The sequence below is a fragment of the Gorilla gorilla genome, chromosome 2 (assembly GCF_029281585.2).
Source record: "Gorilla gorilla gorilla isolate KB3781 chromosome 2, NHGRI_mGorGor1-v2.1_pri, whole genome shotgun sequence".
Taxonomy (NCBI): Eukaryota; Metazoa; Chordata; class Mammalia; order Primates; family Hominidae; genus Gorilla; species Gorilla gorilla.
Window position 1 is genome coordinate 99,864,867 of NC_086017.1, and position 14,805 is coordinate 99,879,671.

At 36.5% G+C, this 14,805-nt stretch overlaps 1 long non-coding RNA gene across 1 annotated transcript in view; it reads right to left on the reverse strand.

Annotated features, from left to right (window-relative positions):
* The window catches only part of LOC129532361 (uncharacterized), a 115,666-nt gene extending 101,255 nt beyond the window's left edge, over positions 1–14,411 (reverse strand). Inside the window, exon 1 of the long non-coding RNA XR_008678061.1 lies at positions 13,942–14,411. This is a non-coding gene — a long non-coding RNA (uncharacterized lncRNA). The remainder of the gene's footprint in view (positions 1–13,941) is intronic.
* Positions 14,412–14,805: the final 394 nt, after the last annotated feature.

Consider the following 14,805-nt stretch of genomic DNA (forward strand, 5'->3'; position numbering starts at 1 on the left):
AGGGGCCTCCCCCTATGTTGCCCAGGCTGGTCTCAAACTCCTGTGCTCAAGCTGTCCTCCAGGCTGGGCCTCCAAAAGTGCTGGAATTACAGACATGAGCAACAGCGCTTGGCCAAGTTAATTTTAAAATACTGGTAATTTGCCTTTAGAAATGTATGTTTAGTAAAAGGGGAAGAAGCTTCTTGCTATGTCCTCTAAATGAAATACTACCACTATGATATGCAATAATGTAAACATTTCAAATAAATATATGATAATGAGAAAATAATACTCATAGTATCAAAAAAGATATAAACTCTATTCATTTAAAAATGCAAGGCAATACCAAAAATTTAATAATAATTTTCTGCTGGAATTAGCTGCCGGAGATTTTTAAAAATCTTCCTGCTTCTCTGAGGACTCAAATTTTTAACTAATTGTTATATTTATAATAAGATAACTAATATTTAAAAGTATTCATATAATATAAAATACATTGATAAATATAGCATATAATCATGTGGATATTAAGTGTCTTGCCTTAAAAAGTTAAAAGTAAAATTAAACAAAAGAAAACACTGAGCAAATCAAAGAAAATAGATATTCTTCTGATTAGGAGACTTCCCTTAACATTTTTTTTACTCACATAAAACAAAAATTAAATGTTGGTTTCTGGCTAAATACAAAGATTTCAGAACATTACACAAATAGTGAGTTCATTGCCATTTCCCAAGTTATACTCCAAAGAAAGGAAAAGAATGATGAAGTAGATACTGATGGTTGTAAAAGAAATAATCTAGATTGGCATTATTCCAATATCCTAATTGAAAATAAGACTCATAAGAGATTACTGTATTGAGTAAGGGTGCACCTGAAAGTAGTTTTCAGGACATATGTGTAGTGGGAATCAACTAATAAGGAAATGTCTTTTCTAAGAATCATTTATGACCTTTCAAATATCCAAGCAGAGGAATCGGTACATATACAAATGAGACAGTGTGAGCAAGCTGCCTTTACTTCTAAAAGGACATATAGATACAGAGATGGAAAGGCGGGGTGGGGGCGGAGAAAAAGAGAGAGAAAGAGAGAGATAGATTCATAGACGATTGGAGTTGCTTGGAGGTACAGATAACCGGAATCAAAAGATAACATATCCATCGACATGCAACCCAGAAAGAGTTTCTTCTGAGAAAACAATTTATAAGAATCACCCTGAGAACTACAAGAATATCTTCATAAATTGTGTAAACAATTATAAATATATAACATTCTATTCTTCAAGTAAAATATAGTGAGAATGAGGGTTACAGAGTGAGAAATAGAAAAGAAAGTATTTTTTTCCTTCAGAAGATATATTAAAATAACATTTTTAAAAAATACCTACATATTTTGGAAAATTGCAGTCTATATAATAATGCTGATTCAATAAGAAGTTTTATAGAAATTCCACATATCAGAGAAAATGCAGTTAAATCCAAATAGTAAAATTGATAATAACGATGTCACACTAATAAGAATACATGAAGCCAGGCTTGTACACCTGACTGTAATTACATCACTAACACCTGAAGAAATGAAAGTTGATTAATGAGAAACAGATGCTAATTTTGAAGCCTGCAAATTCAAATATATTTAATAATGTGAAGATGTGGTATGCAAATGAAGCATAAGAGGCACTATATGCCATGGATTTTATTCTTTTCTTTATATAAGAAAATAATAAAACTAACATGCTTTAAAGAATTGCTATAGAATATAGCATGATAAAAATGGATCAAAATTAACAGAAGTTGAAGTGCAGTTTTAATTTTTAGCTAATTGAAGTCTATTTAGTAATGATAATCTAAACTAATAATTTCATAGCTACAAGAAATGTTAATATAGTTCCTTTTGTTATGCCAATTTTATTAATTACAAATTTGTTCATAAAACTAGTTTGAATCTTAGCCTACAAGAAAAGGTTGAGATAAAATATGAAATTACCATTTGATAGGAAGTGCAGATTCTGCATGTGACTGAAGATTCAACAAGCCACATCAACACGGGGGCAAGAATATTTCATGGTAATTAAGCATTAGTATAATAGTAAATTTCATTTGGGTAGAAGAAGATATTATAAACTCTGATTTTGTTTATGTTTAATCACTCAACAAAGTTATTTCTTAAATTCAGCAAAGGCCCTTCACTTCTCCAAGATCTTAAGGTACATGACACTAACCTACTTTTCAACCTCAGAGTAACACCTGCAATTATGACATTACTCTGTATCATTTACATCATTACACTATGTAGATGAGCTTACAGAACACCAACTAGGATGTATTACTCCTTGAGCACCTTTACTACAATTTTATTTCTAGTATCAGGAACTTGAAGCACCCATGCTACAAGTATTAAAGAGGGGAAAAAATAAAATTATAATAATCCAGAGCAACCTTTGAAATAATTCATTGCAGAAACTCGACTCACTAGGCATAGGAAGTGTTATATATAATCAAGTCAAGTTAAAGGAAAAAATAGTATTAGAAAACGTATTCAGTTTCTCCAGTGCTCTGAATAGTCGACATCTATTAAAGAACAAAAGAATGTCCTTCAGATAAAGGTCCCTGCTTTCCTGGAGGCAATAAAATGCATGACACACAAGCAGTGATGAATTTCTGAGACTCCTAGAGAACACCAAGTCCTTGTAGTCTTTTCACATTTTGTCCTTTTTAAAACATTAGCTCTACATTTATGTCAATTTCCTTCTGAGTTTAGTGAGGTTATTTAAAATACCCTTAAATATTTAATATAAGACTAAAATCATAAAATATATTTCCTTGGGAGACCATTTTAGTCACGGCAAGGGAGGCCACGTCTATTAAGAATCTTTCATTCCAATGATGTCATCAGAGGAAAAAAAAAGCATGCTATTTGTTGGGAAGAAATATCACTTCCAAGAAAATAAAAATAATTGCTTTCCCAATAAAAATAATTGCTTTATCAGCTTCTTTAGCCATTTGATGTTTCATATATCTTTTCCTAAAGCAATAGTATATATCAGGAATTTTTAACATTGAATCAAAACATAGCACATCAACCCCGTCCGTTTTTACCAAAGGCAGTAAATCTGAAGCCACTGTAGAGTCTATTTTTTTCCTAGCATAATAAAAATAAAAAATAAATACTTCATTTTATTCCAACAAAGGAAAAAAAGATCATTTACCTCTAGTGATTGAAGTTAGCATTTCAAGTAAATTCTACAACAAAATATACCCTAAGGACAGGGTTGACAATCACAAAACAAAAACATGCAACAATTCGCCAATCATATTAACATTAACTCAAATATCTCAATGTTACTGTAACCAAACCATGTGAATCTATGTGGTAGAAGATGCACAATAAAGCACAGAATTCCTCCAGGGATTAATTAAAATTAACTGCCTCCACATAAAGACTGGATTATAGGAAATAAAGTTGCTGAATAGACGGCAATGGGAAATTCTCTTTATTATGTGCAGAGAAACTAGAACACTAGAAACTCGTGTTTTACAGGGGGCACATCAGAGACAGAAATGAATAGTTTTGGTGAGGCATGTGGGGTTGTTTAACCTTTCCTAAAGAAATTCAAGCCTCTGAAAGATTCTCCAAAACTGCCTTTTTGCTTTATTTCCCAATTAGTATACACTAATTGAATAAGTGTCTTATTTTTAGGGCAACTTATTAAATTTCATTAATTTACTTTTGAACTCAGTCTTCCTAGGCCAACTCAAATTCAGATCTCCATTTTTTATCTGTGCCATAAACACTATTAACTGCTTTAATTCAGTACAAATGATCAAGACAGCCTTAATATTCTGCTTTGTTTGACTGAACTTTAGACAGATTTCTTTCCGACTGTAGCCCTCCCCGTACCTCCTTCTTGTTAGAAAAGTTACTTAAAAAAAAAAAAATTGGCAGTTGTAAATTCTTTCTTTGCTCCTTTGAGATATTAATCTCCCATCCTTTTGCCAGTTTTACAACCCAGGAATGTTTTTTTAGAGGATCTGGGAGCCATCTGTTTGAAATATAATCATCAAGAAAGACAGGGTCCCTATCTCCCAGTCTCTGCGGGAAGGTAGGAGCCTAAATTCAAGTGCCACTGAGCAAACACTGATGGCATGATCACATCGATCAACCTCATCTTAAAGTCCTCCGGCACTTTTTCATTAGCTCATCTTAGTGCTTAAGACTTTCCAGTGCTTCAAACTCTCCCGCCTTTTCTTTCAAGAGAGTTGAATTCAATCTCTGTCCCCTATTACAATAGTCTTAAATTCTTCTCTGCCTGTTTAAATCCATCTGATGCAAGTTTTCTTTGATACATCAAAAGCTGCTAAACAAATGAGAGAAATTACTTGGACTACAGAGGGACAAAAACAGGTGATGGTAGCTTTTCTTAATTGTAAATAAGAATGATTTTGTCTGGATGTCAAATGACACAGAAAGAAAATGGGCAGTCATTAAATGTAAAACATCAGCAGTAGCATCTGATTTTCCACAATTCTTTCCTAGGGTAAGAACCAATATCTACCAATACTTTTAATAGGAGGCAGCATATATAAGGTGATAACAAATATTTCTGAATTGCAGAATGTGCGAATAAAGAAATCAAGAAGGCAAAATATATAAAGCCCAATTTCCCCTAAAAAAAATTCATGTGAGAAATATTTTTCTAGCATCTCCTTGTTTTTCCCTATACTTTGCTCTGCGTTTTTTCTTTTCACGTCACAAACTAATTTGATTCTCTTGAACTTTTATTTCCACAAATAATTGAAGAAAGAGAAGAACTGAAGCCAGTAGCAATGACAAGTTTGAAAGGCAAATTGCTGTATTCACATTCTTCTAGAAAAATGTCTAACACCGGTTTCTATACGAAATCCATCCCATATTTTCCAGGTATATTCTTAAGCAAGATTTCTTTTAAAAAGTTATTAAACTCACCAGATTTTTATGAGTGGAAATTTATCATGTAATAAGACTATGAAATAATCTGTCTCCCAAAAACCAAACCAGAACACAAATCTATACCTCTATGAAAAGGCACATAAATTCAAAGGAAGAATTCAAATATTATTTGCTTTACAATGGAATTGACAAATCTACAATTCTGTTTGAATATTTCAATTTGTCTGAATTACAGATGTAATTCTGTATTTAGTTCTATAATTAGCTCTGTGTGTACTGAGCTAATTCATATGTAATGCCAATAATTATGTTTGTACAGAATGGCACGTAAAGATGGAGATTTTCTGTAAGCACTTCCAAAGATTTGTAATATAACTGCATATTTCCCATATTAAGAATAATTCACATTCGTTATCTATCAAAACAAATATTCAGTCTTTAAATTAATACAGCTACTAATGTAAAGGACAATAAAAAGCTTTTAAAATTCATGTAGTAAAAAGCAATGTTGTATATATATGTATATATGTATATAAATAAATCATATATATATGAATCCTATTGTTTTCTAATCCAGAGTGAGATATGAGAGGAGCAATACCCTGGACACTACATTTTGGTACATGCATTTTAAATGTTATTTTATTACTACATAGCAACCAATTATAATACTTACCATATATGACCTGTATTTTTAAGTTTATACACACACAGAAAGAGAGAATCCTCAAATAGTATAGCTAAATACATGTACATTAACATATTTTGCAAATGTAAATGAATGCAATAATGGAGTAAAGATCCACACAGGAAAAAATGGGTCTGTGTAGGTAGGTGTGGCGTGCAATAATGATGTCTAAAAAATAAAAATATAGTGTAGTCTCCATTCCAAATTTCTGTATATCATTTTAAATCCAATTTTGGACCAGAAAAAGCACTGTGAAATCCTAGATATGGCCATTCCTTGAGATTGTGAAAGTTTGATTACAGTTTATGTAGTAGGCAACGAAATGTTCAAGACGAAAAGAATGTGTGTGACTTGAGTACTGAGTTGAGAATGCAACTTTTTGAAGAGGTTGAAGCTTAAACATCATTTCACAAAATAAAGAATTAATTTATTTAGTGCCATGAAGCCCAAGTACAGAAGAAAATCTACAACCACATCTTGCATGAATGTCTATGGAAATAGGAGATAGACCCTCTCTATTTTATTTTCCTATTTTATCAATACAACTCTAGCTGTTTCAAAAATTGCTATGTTTTACCTAAACTTATATTCCACAGGCATCTGCCACTAAATTTTATAAATTTTTCATCTTTCTGGCTTATTGTAATACTATATACAATAAATCAATTAGGTAGCCACAGTTAGATGAAAACATAATGTTAGGGAAATTTCAGAACTGATTTAAAAACTATGAGTCTTTAGATTCGGAGTGCTCAAAGTGTCTCAATCACTGCAAAGATAAAGAAATCTACATCTGAATACCTGAGACTGAAATAGCTTATTACCAAAACAAAGGGAATATTCTAAAAGTAGCTAGAGAGTAAAGATTATTTGTAAAACAGCAACAATAAGACTGATTTGTTAACAACCATGAAAAATAGAAGACGGTGAAACAGTATTTTAAGGGTGCTGAGAAAAAAAAAAAGTGGTGCATCTAGAATATACTTTTAATACAACTACCTTTCAGGAACAAGAATAAAATAGACACATTTTCAGACAAACAACAAATAAGAGATTTAGCAGAAATAAAACCTTACTAAGCAAAATTCTAAAGGATGTTATTAAGGCAGAAGTAAAATGACCAAGAGGGAAAGTCTGCAATACAAGAAAAAATAATGAGGAAAAAAAGCCCTGGTAATGTGTATGTGTGTATATATACATAAATATATAATATTTGGTAATATATATATTATTGAATAATAAACACATTAGGAGAAAAGTCATCATAGTTATATTGTTACATAGAAAAGCTAAACTCTATTTATACTTTGTTAAAATTACTATGCATAACAAAATATTTTTCCTTAAAGTAATACAAATACCACATATAATGTCCAAATTAGCAGAAGAAAAATAGTGAGGTAAGAAAAAAAGAAATAATAGAATTAATCCAAAATAAAGCAAAGAAAAACTACATAACTCTATGCATCTGTTCTCAAGCTGCTAATAAAGACATACCCAAGACAGGGTAATTTATAAAGGAAAGATGTTTAATTGATTCACAATTTAGCATGGCTGGGCAGGCCTCAGGAAACTTAAAATCATGGCAGAAGGAGAAGCAAGCATGTCTTCTTCACATCATGGTAGGAAAGAGAATGAGTGCAAAGTAAATGGGGAAAAGCCTCTTATAAAACTGTCAGATCTTGTGAGAACTCACTCACTATCACAAGAGCAGGATCAAGGAAAATGCCCCAATGATTAAATTATCTCCCTCTGGTCCCTCCCATGACAGCTGGGGATTAGGAAAACTACAATTCAAGATGAGATTTGGGTGAGGACACAGCCAAAGCATATCTTTCCCCTCAGCCCCTCCCAAATCTGATGTCCTCACATTTCAAAACACAATCGTGCATTTTCAACAGTTCCCAAAAGTCTTAACTCATTCCAGCATTAACCCAAAAGTCCAAGTCCAAAGTTTCATCTAAGACAAGGCAAGTCTCTTTCACCTATGAGCCAGCAAACTCAAAAGCAAGTTAGTTACTTCCCAGATACAATGACGGTACAGGTGTTAGGTAAATATGCCCATTTCAAATGGGAGAAATTAGCCAAAATAAAGAGGCTACAGGGCCCATGCAAGTCCAAAATCTAACTGGACAGTCAGTAAAACTTAAAGTTCCAAAGTGACCTCCTTTGACTCCATGTCTCACATCCAGGTCACTCTGATGCAAGAAGCAGGCTCCCATGACCTTGGTCAGCTGTGCCCCTGTGGCTTTGCAGGGTACAGCCCCTTCCTTGCTGCTTTAACAAGCTGGTGTTGAGTGTCTGCAGTCTTTCCAGGTAAACAGTGCAAGCTGTCAGCTGATCTACAATTCTGGGGTCTGGAGGATGGTGGCCCTCTTCTCACAGCTCTGCTAGGCAGTGCCCCAGTGGGGACTTCGTGTGGGGGCTCCAGCCCCACATTTCCCTTCCACACTGCCCTAGCAGAGGTTCTTCATGTGGGCTCCACCTCTCTAGCAAACCTCTACCTGGATTTCCAGGCATTTCCATACATCCTCTGAAATCTAGGCTGAGGTTCCTAAACCTCAATTCTTGACTTTTATGCACCCACAGGTTCAACATGATAAGTATGTCACCAAGGCTTAGAACTTACACCCATGGAGATATACTGTGGCCCCATTTAGCCATGGCTGGAGGTAAAGCAGCTGAGATGCAGGGCACCATGTCCTGAGGCTGCACAGAGCACAGGTCCCTGGGCCAGGCCCACAGAACCATTTTTTGGTCTTATGCCTCTGACATCTGTGTTGAGAGTGGCTGCTGTAAAGGTCTCTGACATGCCCTGGAGACATTTTCCCCATTGTCTTGGTGATTAGCATTTGGCTCCTTGTTGCTTATGCAAATTCTTATAGTCAGCTTGAATTTCAACTTTTCTATTGCATCATCAGTCTGAAAATTTTCAAAACTTCTGTGCTCTGCTTCCTCTTAAATGCTTTGTCACTTAGACATTTCTTCCATCAGATTCCTTAAATCATCTCTCTCAAATTCAAAGTTCCACAAATCTCTAAGGCAGGGGCAAAATGTCACCAGTCTCTTTGCTAAAACATAAAAGGAATCACCTTTATTCCAGTTGCCAAAAAGTGTCTTATCTCCATCTGAAACCACCTCAGGCTGGACTTCATTGTCCCTATTACTATCAGCATTTTGGTCAAAGCCATTCGACAAGTCTCTAGGATGATCCAAACTTTACCACATCTTCCTGACTTCTGAGCCCTCCAGGTCTCTAAGAAGTTTCACACTTTCCCATATTTTCCTGTCTTCTTGTGAACCTTCCAAGCTGTTCCAACCTCTGGCTGTTACCCAGTTCCAATGTCACTTCCACTTTGTCAGGTATCTTTACAGAAGCACCCTATTACCCAGTACCAACTTACTGTAATAGTTCATTCTCACACTGCTATGAAGAAATATACCTGAGATGGGGTAATTTATAAAGGAAAGAGATTTAATTGACTCATATTTCCTCATTGCTGGGGAGGTCTCAGAAAACTTGCAATCATGGGAGAAGGGCAAGCAAATATGTCCATCTTCACACTGTGGCAGGAAAGAGAATGAGCACTGCACAGAGGGGAAAAAACCCCTTATAAAACCATCAGACCTCAAGAGAACTCACTCACTATCATGAGAACAGCAGCATGGGAGTGACTGCCTTCATGATTCAATTACCTCTCACTATGTCCCTCCCATGATACCTGGGGATTATGGGAACAGCAATTCAAGACAAAATTTGAGTGAGGATACAGCCAAACCATATCAACAACTCTATAGCACAAAAGGAAACCAAGAAATAAAATAGGCTTGAATCAAATATTTCAGGAACTATTATAAATATAAGTGAGTAACCTCTTTAGTTAAAATACAAGAATTTAAGACCATATTTTTAAAAATTGGAAATATGTTCATTATGTGAAATATACCTGTATTATACAGATACAGGCAGACTTTTTGAAATATAGAAAAATATATAAATTCTAGTTAAAAGTATTCAGGTATAATCATCTTAATATTACAACAAATTGTATTGGCTTGAGGGGAAGTCACTATATAATAACTTATAAAGAATGAATAAAATGAATTCCTCCTCCATACCATAAAAACTTCCCATGGATTAAGGACAAGTATAAAAAGCAAAACTATTAAACTTTTATAAACAATATGCGATGTAACTGTAAACTGTGGTAAAGAAAGTTTTTCTACATAAAAAGTACAAAATATACAGAAAAATACATGAATTTGAATAACTAAAACTAAGAATTTCTATTAATCAAAAAAACCACAAAGAACATGGAAAGGTAAGCTACAAAATAAGAAAATATTTGTAATGCATAAAACTTACAAGAAAACAAATATCTAGGATGTATATTTTGAAACCCTAAATATTAAAAACAAGACCAAAATTTTTAAAAAAGAGTGAGCAACAAATTTAACAAGCACTTCATAAAAAAGTGAAAAAAAAGTACAGTACACATTAATCATATGCAATAAATATGTTCCCACCTGCCCCAAAAATACTTGCCCATGGTCCTTGTGACTACAGTGTTTACCCCAAGATAACTCTGTCACAAAATATAACACTTTTATTATTATTTTTGCATTGCTCTAATATATGAACTTTGCAAACAAAAGACATTATTTTATTTATACCATTCTGCTTTCAGTATTGGTATCTCCACTTACTATATATAATAATTCTCAATTGCTGAAAATGTCAAATCCTGGAAAATGTAGCATTCTTAGTGTGGTGTTAACATCATTCTCAAACAGTTAGCCAAAGATTCATTTGACTAATCTGATATTTCCAAAATAGGTGATTCCAATGATTCAGATGATTCTGATGTTAGTTCTGTTAGCCGTTGGGATCAACAAGAGACAAACCAGGTTCAAAGTATAGCTGTTTCTAAAAGTGGGTGGTAAATACACAGATGTTTGTTTTAAAATTTTTATTTATATTTTATCTCTGTCATTTAAAAATGTGTAACATACAGTCAAATGCCACATAACTTTTCAGTCAATGACAAGTACCATATATGATTGTGTTCTCATAAGATTATAATACAATATTTGTTCTGTATATTTTCTATGTATCCCTGTCATTAATGAAATGTGATCTATGTATATGTGTGTGGATGGAGTGTGTGCCCTGGAGCACCAGTACCAGCGTCATAGCTCCAGTAGAGGTTGCAGTTGCAGGGCCTGAGAGGAATAAGATTTCTCCACACCCCCTCACTGGATGGGGCTGTGAACCAGCTTTCAGCCCAGTGGTCTCACTTTGACCTAAACTTTGTTGGCAGCTGCAGCCTCCTGTTGTCCTGGGAAGCACTTGGATGGCAGAATGATAGGCCCCACTCACCCCTGCCCCCCACCCACTGGTAGCCAGGTGGGCAATGCTTGCTAGAGCTTCCAGCCCAGCAGTCCCACTTCTCTGTGAACTCAGCCAGTGGGCACTGTCTCTTGTTGTCCTGGGAAGCATCCAGACAGCAGGGCAGGAGATCCGACCTACCCCTGCCACTGGTAGCCAGGAGGGCAATGCTTGCTAGAGCTTCTGGCCCAGCTGTCCCACTTCCGCCTGAACTTGGTGTAACCACAGCTTCCTGCTGTCCCAGGAAGCACATGAACAACATGATGGAAGACCTCATCAACCCGTGCCACTGGTAGCCAGGCAGGCAATACTTGCAAGAGCTTCCAGCTCAGTAGTCTCACTTTTGTGTGAGTTCAGCCAGTGAGCACAGTCTCCTGCTTTTCCATTAGCACCCAGAGAGCAGGGAAGGAGACCTCACCCGCTCCTGCCACTGGTAACCAGGTAGGCAACACTTGCTAGAGCTTCTGGCCCAGCAGTACTACTTCTGCCTGAACTTGGTGTAGCCACAGCCTCCTGCTGTCCTGGAAGCACTCAGAGGGCAGGGCAGGAGGCCCCAACCACTCTGATTGCTGCTAGCCAGGCAGCCTATGCCTGCTAGAGCTTCTGGCCCAGCAATGCCACTTCCACACAAACTCTACCAGAAGGCACAGCCTTCTGTTGTCCCAGGAAACACTCAGATGACAGAGAAGGTGACCCTGCCTGCCCCTGCTTTTGGAAGACAGGCAGGCAACCCCTGTAGGACAAACTTCCAGGCCAGTGATCCCTCTCCTGCCTAAACTCTGCCTACAGACACAACCCAATGTTCTCTCAGGAAGCACTCATACAGCAGATTAGGCTGACCCAGCAAAGATATGGCATATATGGAAACTGTGCATCCTACCTGAGGGAGCCCCATGGACAAGCACACTCAACAAAAGAAATGCAGGGATAAAGAAAGTAATTGAAGGGGACTCCTCCAAGAGCCAGGAGGAGAGTAGAATTGAAGTCAGTCTACTGAACCCACCTTTTACCACAATGAAATCCCCAGGGGCATAAAAAAAAATCCAAAGGACAGCAACTTTAAAGATTGTAGGAATATCTATCCACACAGATGAGGGGGAAAAAAAAGGCAAGAATGCTAGCAACTCAAAAATCCAGAACCTTCAAATGACCACACTAGTTCCCCAGGAATGGTTCTTAGCCAGGCTGAAGTGGCTCAAATGGCAGAAATAGAATACAGAATATGGGTATGAATGAAAGTCACTGACATCAAGCAGAAACTTGAAACCCAAGCCAAGAAATCTAAAGAATACAATAAAACCATACAGGAGATGAAAGATAACATGGCCACTTCAAGAAAGCGCTAAGCTGAACTGATAGAGCTGAAAAACTCACTTCAAGAATTTTACAATAAAATTGCATGTAGTAACAGCAGAATTGCCCAAGCTGAGGAAGAAATATCAGAGTTCAAAGACTGGTTCTCCAACATAACTCAGTCAGACAAAAATAAAGAAATAAAAATAAAGAAGAATGAACAAAACATCCAAGAAATATGGGAGTATGCAAAGAGACCAAATCTACAACTCATTGGTATCTCTGAAAAAGAGGGAGAGCATGCAAGCAACTTGGAAAACCTATTTGAAAATATTATCCATAAAAGTTTCCCTAACCTCACTATAGAGGCCAACATTCAAATTCAGGAAATGCAGAGAACTTCTGCAAGATATTATACGATACAACCATCCCCAAGAAACATATTCATCAGATTCTCCAAGGTCAAAATGAAAGGAGAAATGTTAAACGTAGCTGAAGAGAAGGGGCAAGTTACCTACAAAGAGAACCCCATCAGGCTGAAAATGGGCCTTTCAGCAGAAACCTTATAAGCCAGAAGAGATTCTGAGCCTATATTCAACATTCATAAAGAAAAGAAATTCCAGCCAAAAATTTTATATCCACCCAAACTAAGCTTCATAAACAAAGGAGAAATAAGATCCTTTTCTGACAAGCAAATAAAAAGGGAATTTGTTACCACAGACCTGCCTTAAAAGAGGTCCTTAAGGGAATGCTAAATATGGAAAGGAAAGACCTATTGGTTATTGCAAAGACAAATTTAAATACATAGGCCATTGCTAATATAAAGCAACCACACAATCAAGTCTTCATAAGAACCAGCTAACAGCACAATGACAGAATCAAGCATGTACATATCAGTATTATCCTTGAACATAAAAGGGATAAATGCCCCAATTAAAAGGCACTGAGTGGCTAGTTGGATAAAGAAGCAAGGTTCAACTGTATGCTGTCTACAAGAGACCCGTTTTACATGCAATGACACCCATAGGCTCAAATAAAAGGGATGGAGAAATATCTATCAAGCAAATGGAAAACAGAAAAAATAAGGGGTTGATATTCTAATTTCTCACAAACAGACTGTTAGAATTAGCATTGCCTGATGGTTTTAAGGATTTACAAGGATTTAATTCAACAAGAAAGCATAACTATACTAAATATATATACATGCAACACAGGAGCACTCAGATTCGTAAAGCAAGTTCTTAGAGAGCTAAAAGAGTCTCAAATAACCACACAAGAATACGGGGAGATTTCAAACCTCACTGACAATATCAGACAGATCATTGAGACAGAAAACTAACAAAGATACTCAGGACTTGAATTCAATGCTTGATCAAATGGGCCTAAAGGACATCTACAAAACTTTCCAACCAAAAACAATGGAATATATATTCTTATCTGCACCTGGCATACATTCTAAAATCAGCCATACAACTGGCCATAAAACAACCCTCAGCAAATTAAAAAAAAAAAAAGAAAGAAATTACACCAGAAACACTCTTAGACTACTGTGCAGTAAAAATAGAAACCAATACTAAGAAAATTGCTGAAAACATGTATTAGTTTGTTTTCATGAAGACATACCCGAGACTGGGCAATTTACAAAAGAAAAGTTTATTGGACTTACAGTTCCATGTGGGTGGGAGGCCTCACAGTCACGGTGGGAGGTGAAAGGCATGACTAAAATGGCAGCAGAAATGAGAAGAAAGCTTGTGCTTGGAAGTTACCGTTTATAAAACCATCAAATTTTGTGAGAACTCACTATCATGGGAACAGTAGGGGAGAAACCTCCCCCATGATTCAATTTTCTCCAATGGCCGTCATCTTTGACATGTGGGAAATATTACAGTTCTAGACCAGATTTGGGTGGAGACACAGTCAAACCATATCATTCTACCCCTGGCCCCTCCCAAATCTCATGTCCTCACATTTCAAATCCAATCATGCCTTTCTAAAAGTCCCCCCAAATCTTGACTCATTTCAGCATTAACTCAAAAGTCCACAGTCCAAAGTGTCATACGAGACAAGGCAAGTCCTTTCTGCCTATTGAGCCTGTAAAATCAAAAGCAAGTAGGTTACTTCCCAGATACAACTGTGGTACAGGCATTGGGTAAATACAGCCATTTCAATGGGAGAAATTGGCCAAAACAAAGGGGCTACAGGTCCCATGCAAGTCTGAAATCCAGCAGGGCAGTCAAATCTTAAAGCTCAAAAATGATCTCCTTTGACTCCACATCTCATATCCAGGTCACGCTGATGCAAAAGATGGGTTCTCATGGTCTTCAGCAGCTCCACTCCTGTGACTTTTCAGGGTACAGCATCTCTCCCAGCTGCTTTTGTGGGCTGGTGTTGACTGTCTGCAGCTTTTCCAGGTGAACAGTGCAAGCTGTTGGTGGATCTACCATTCTGGGGTCTGGAGGACGGTGGCCCTCTTCCCACAGCTCCACTAGGTGGTGCCCCAGTAGGGACTCTGTGTGGAGGCTCTGATCCC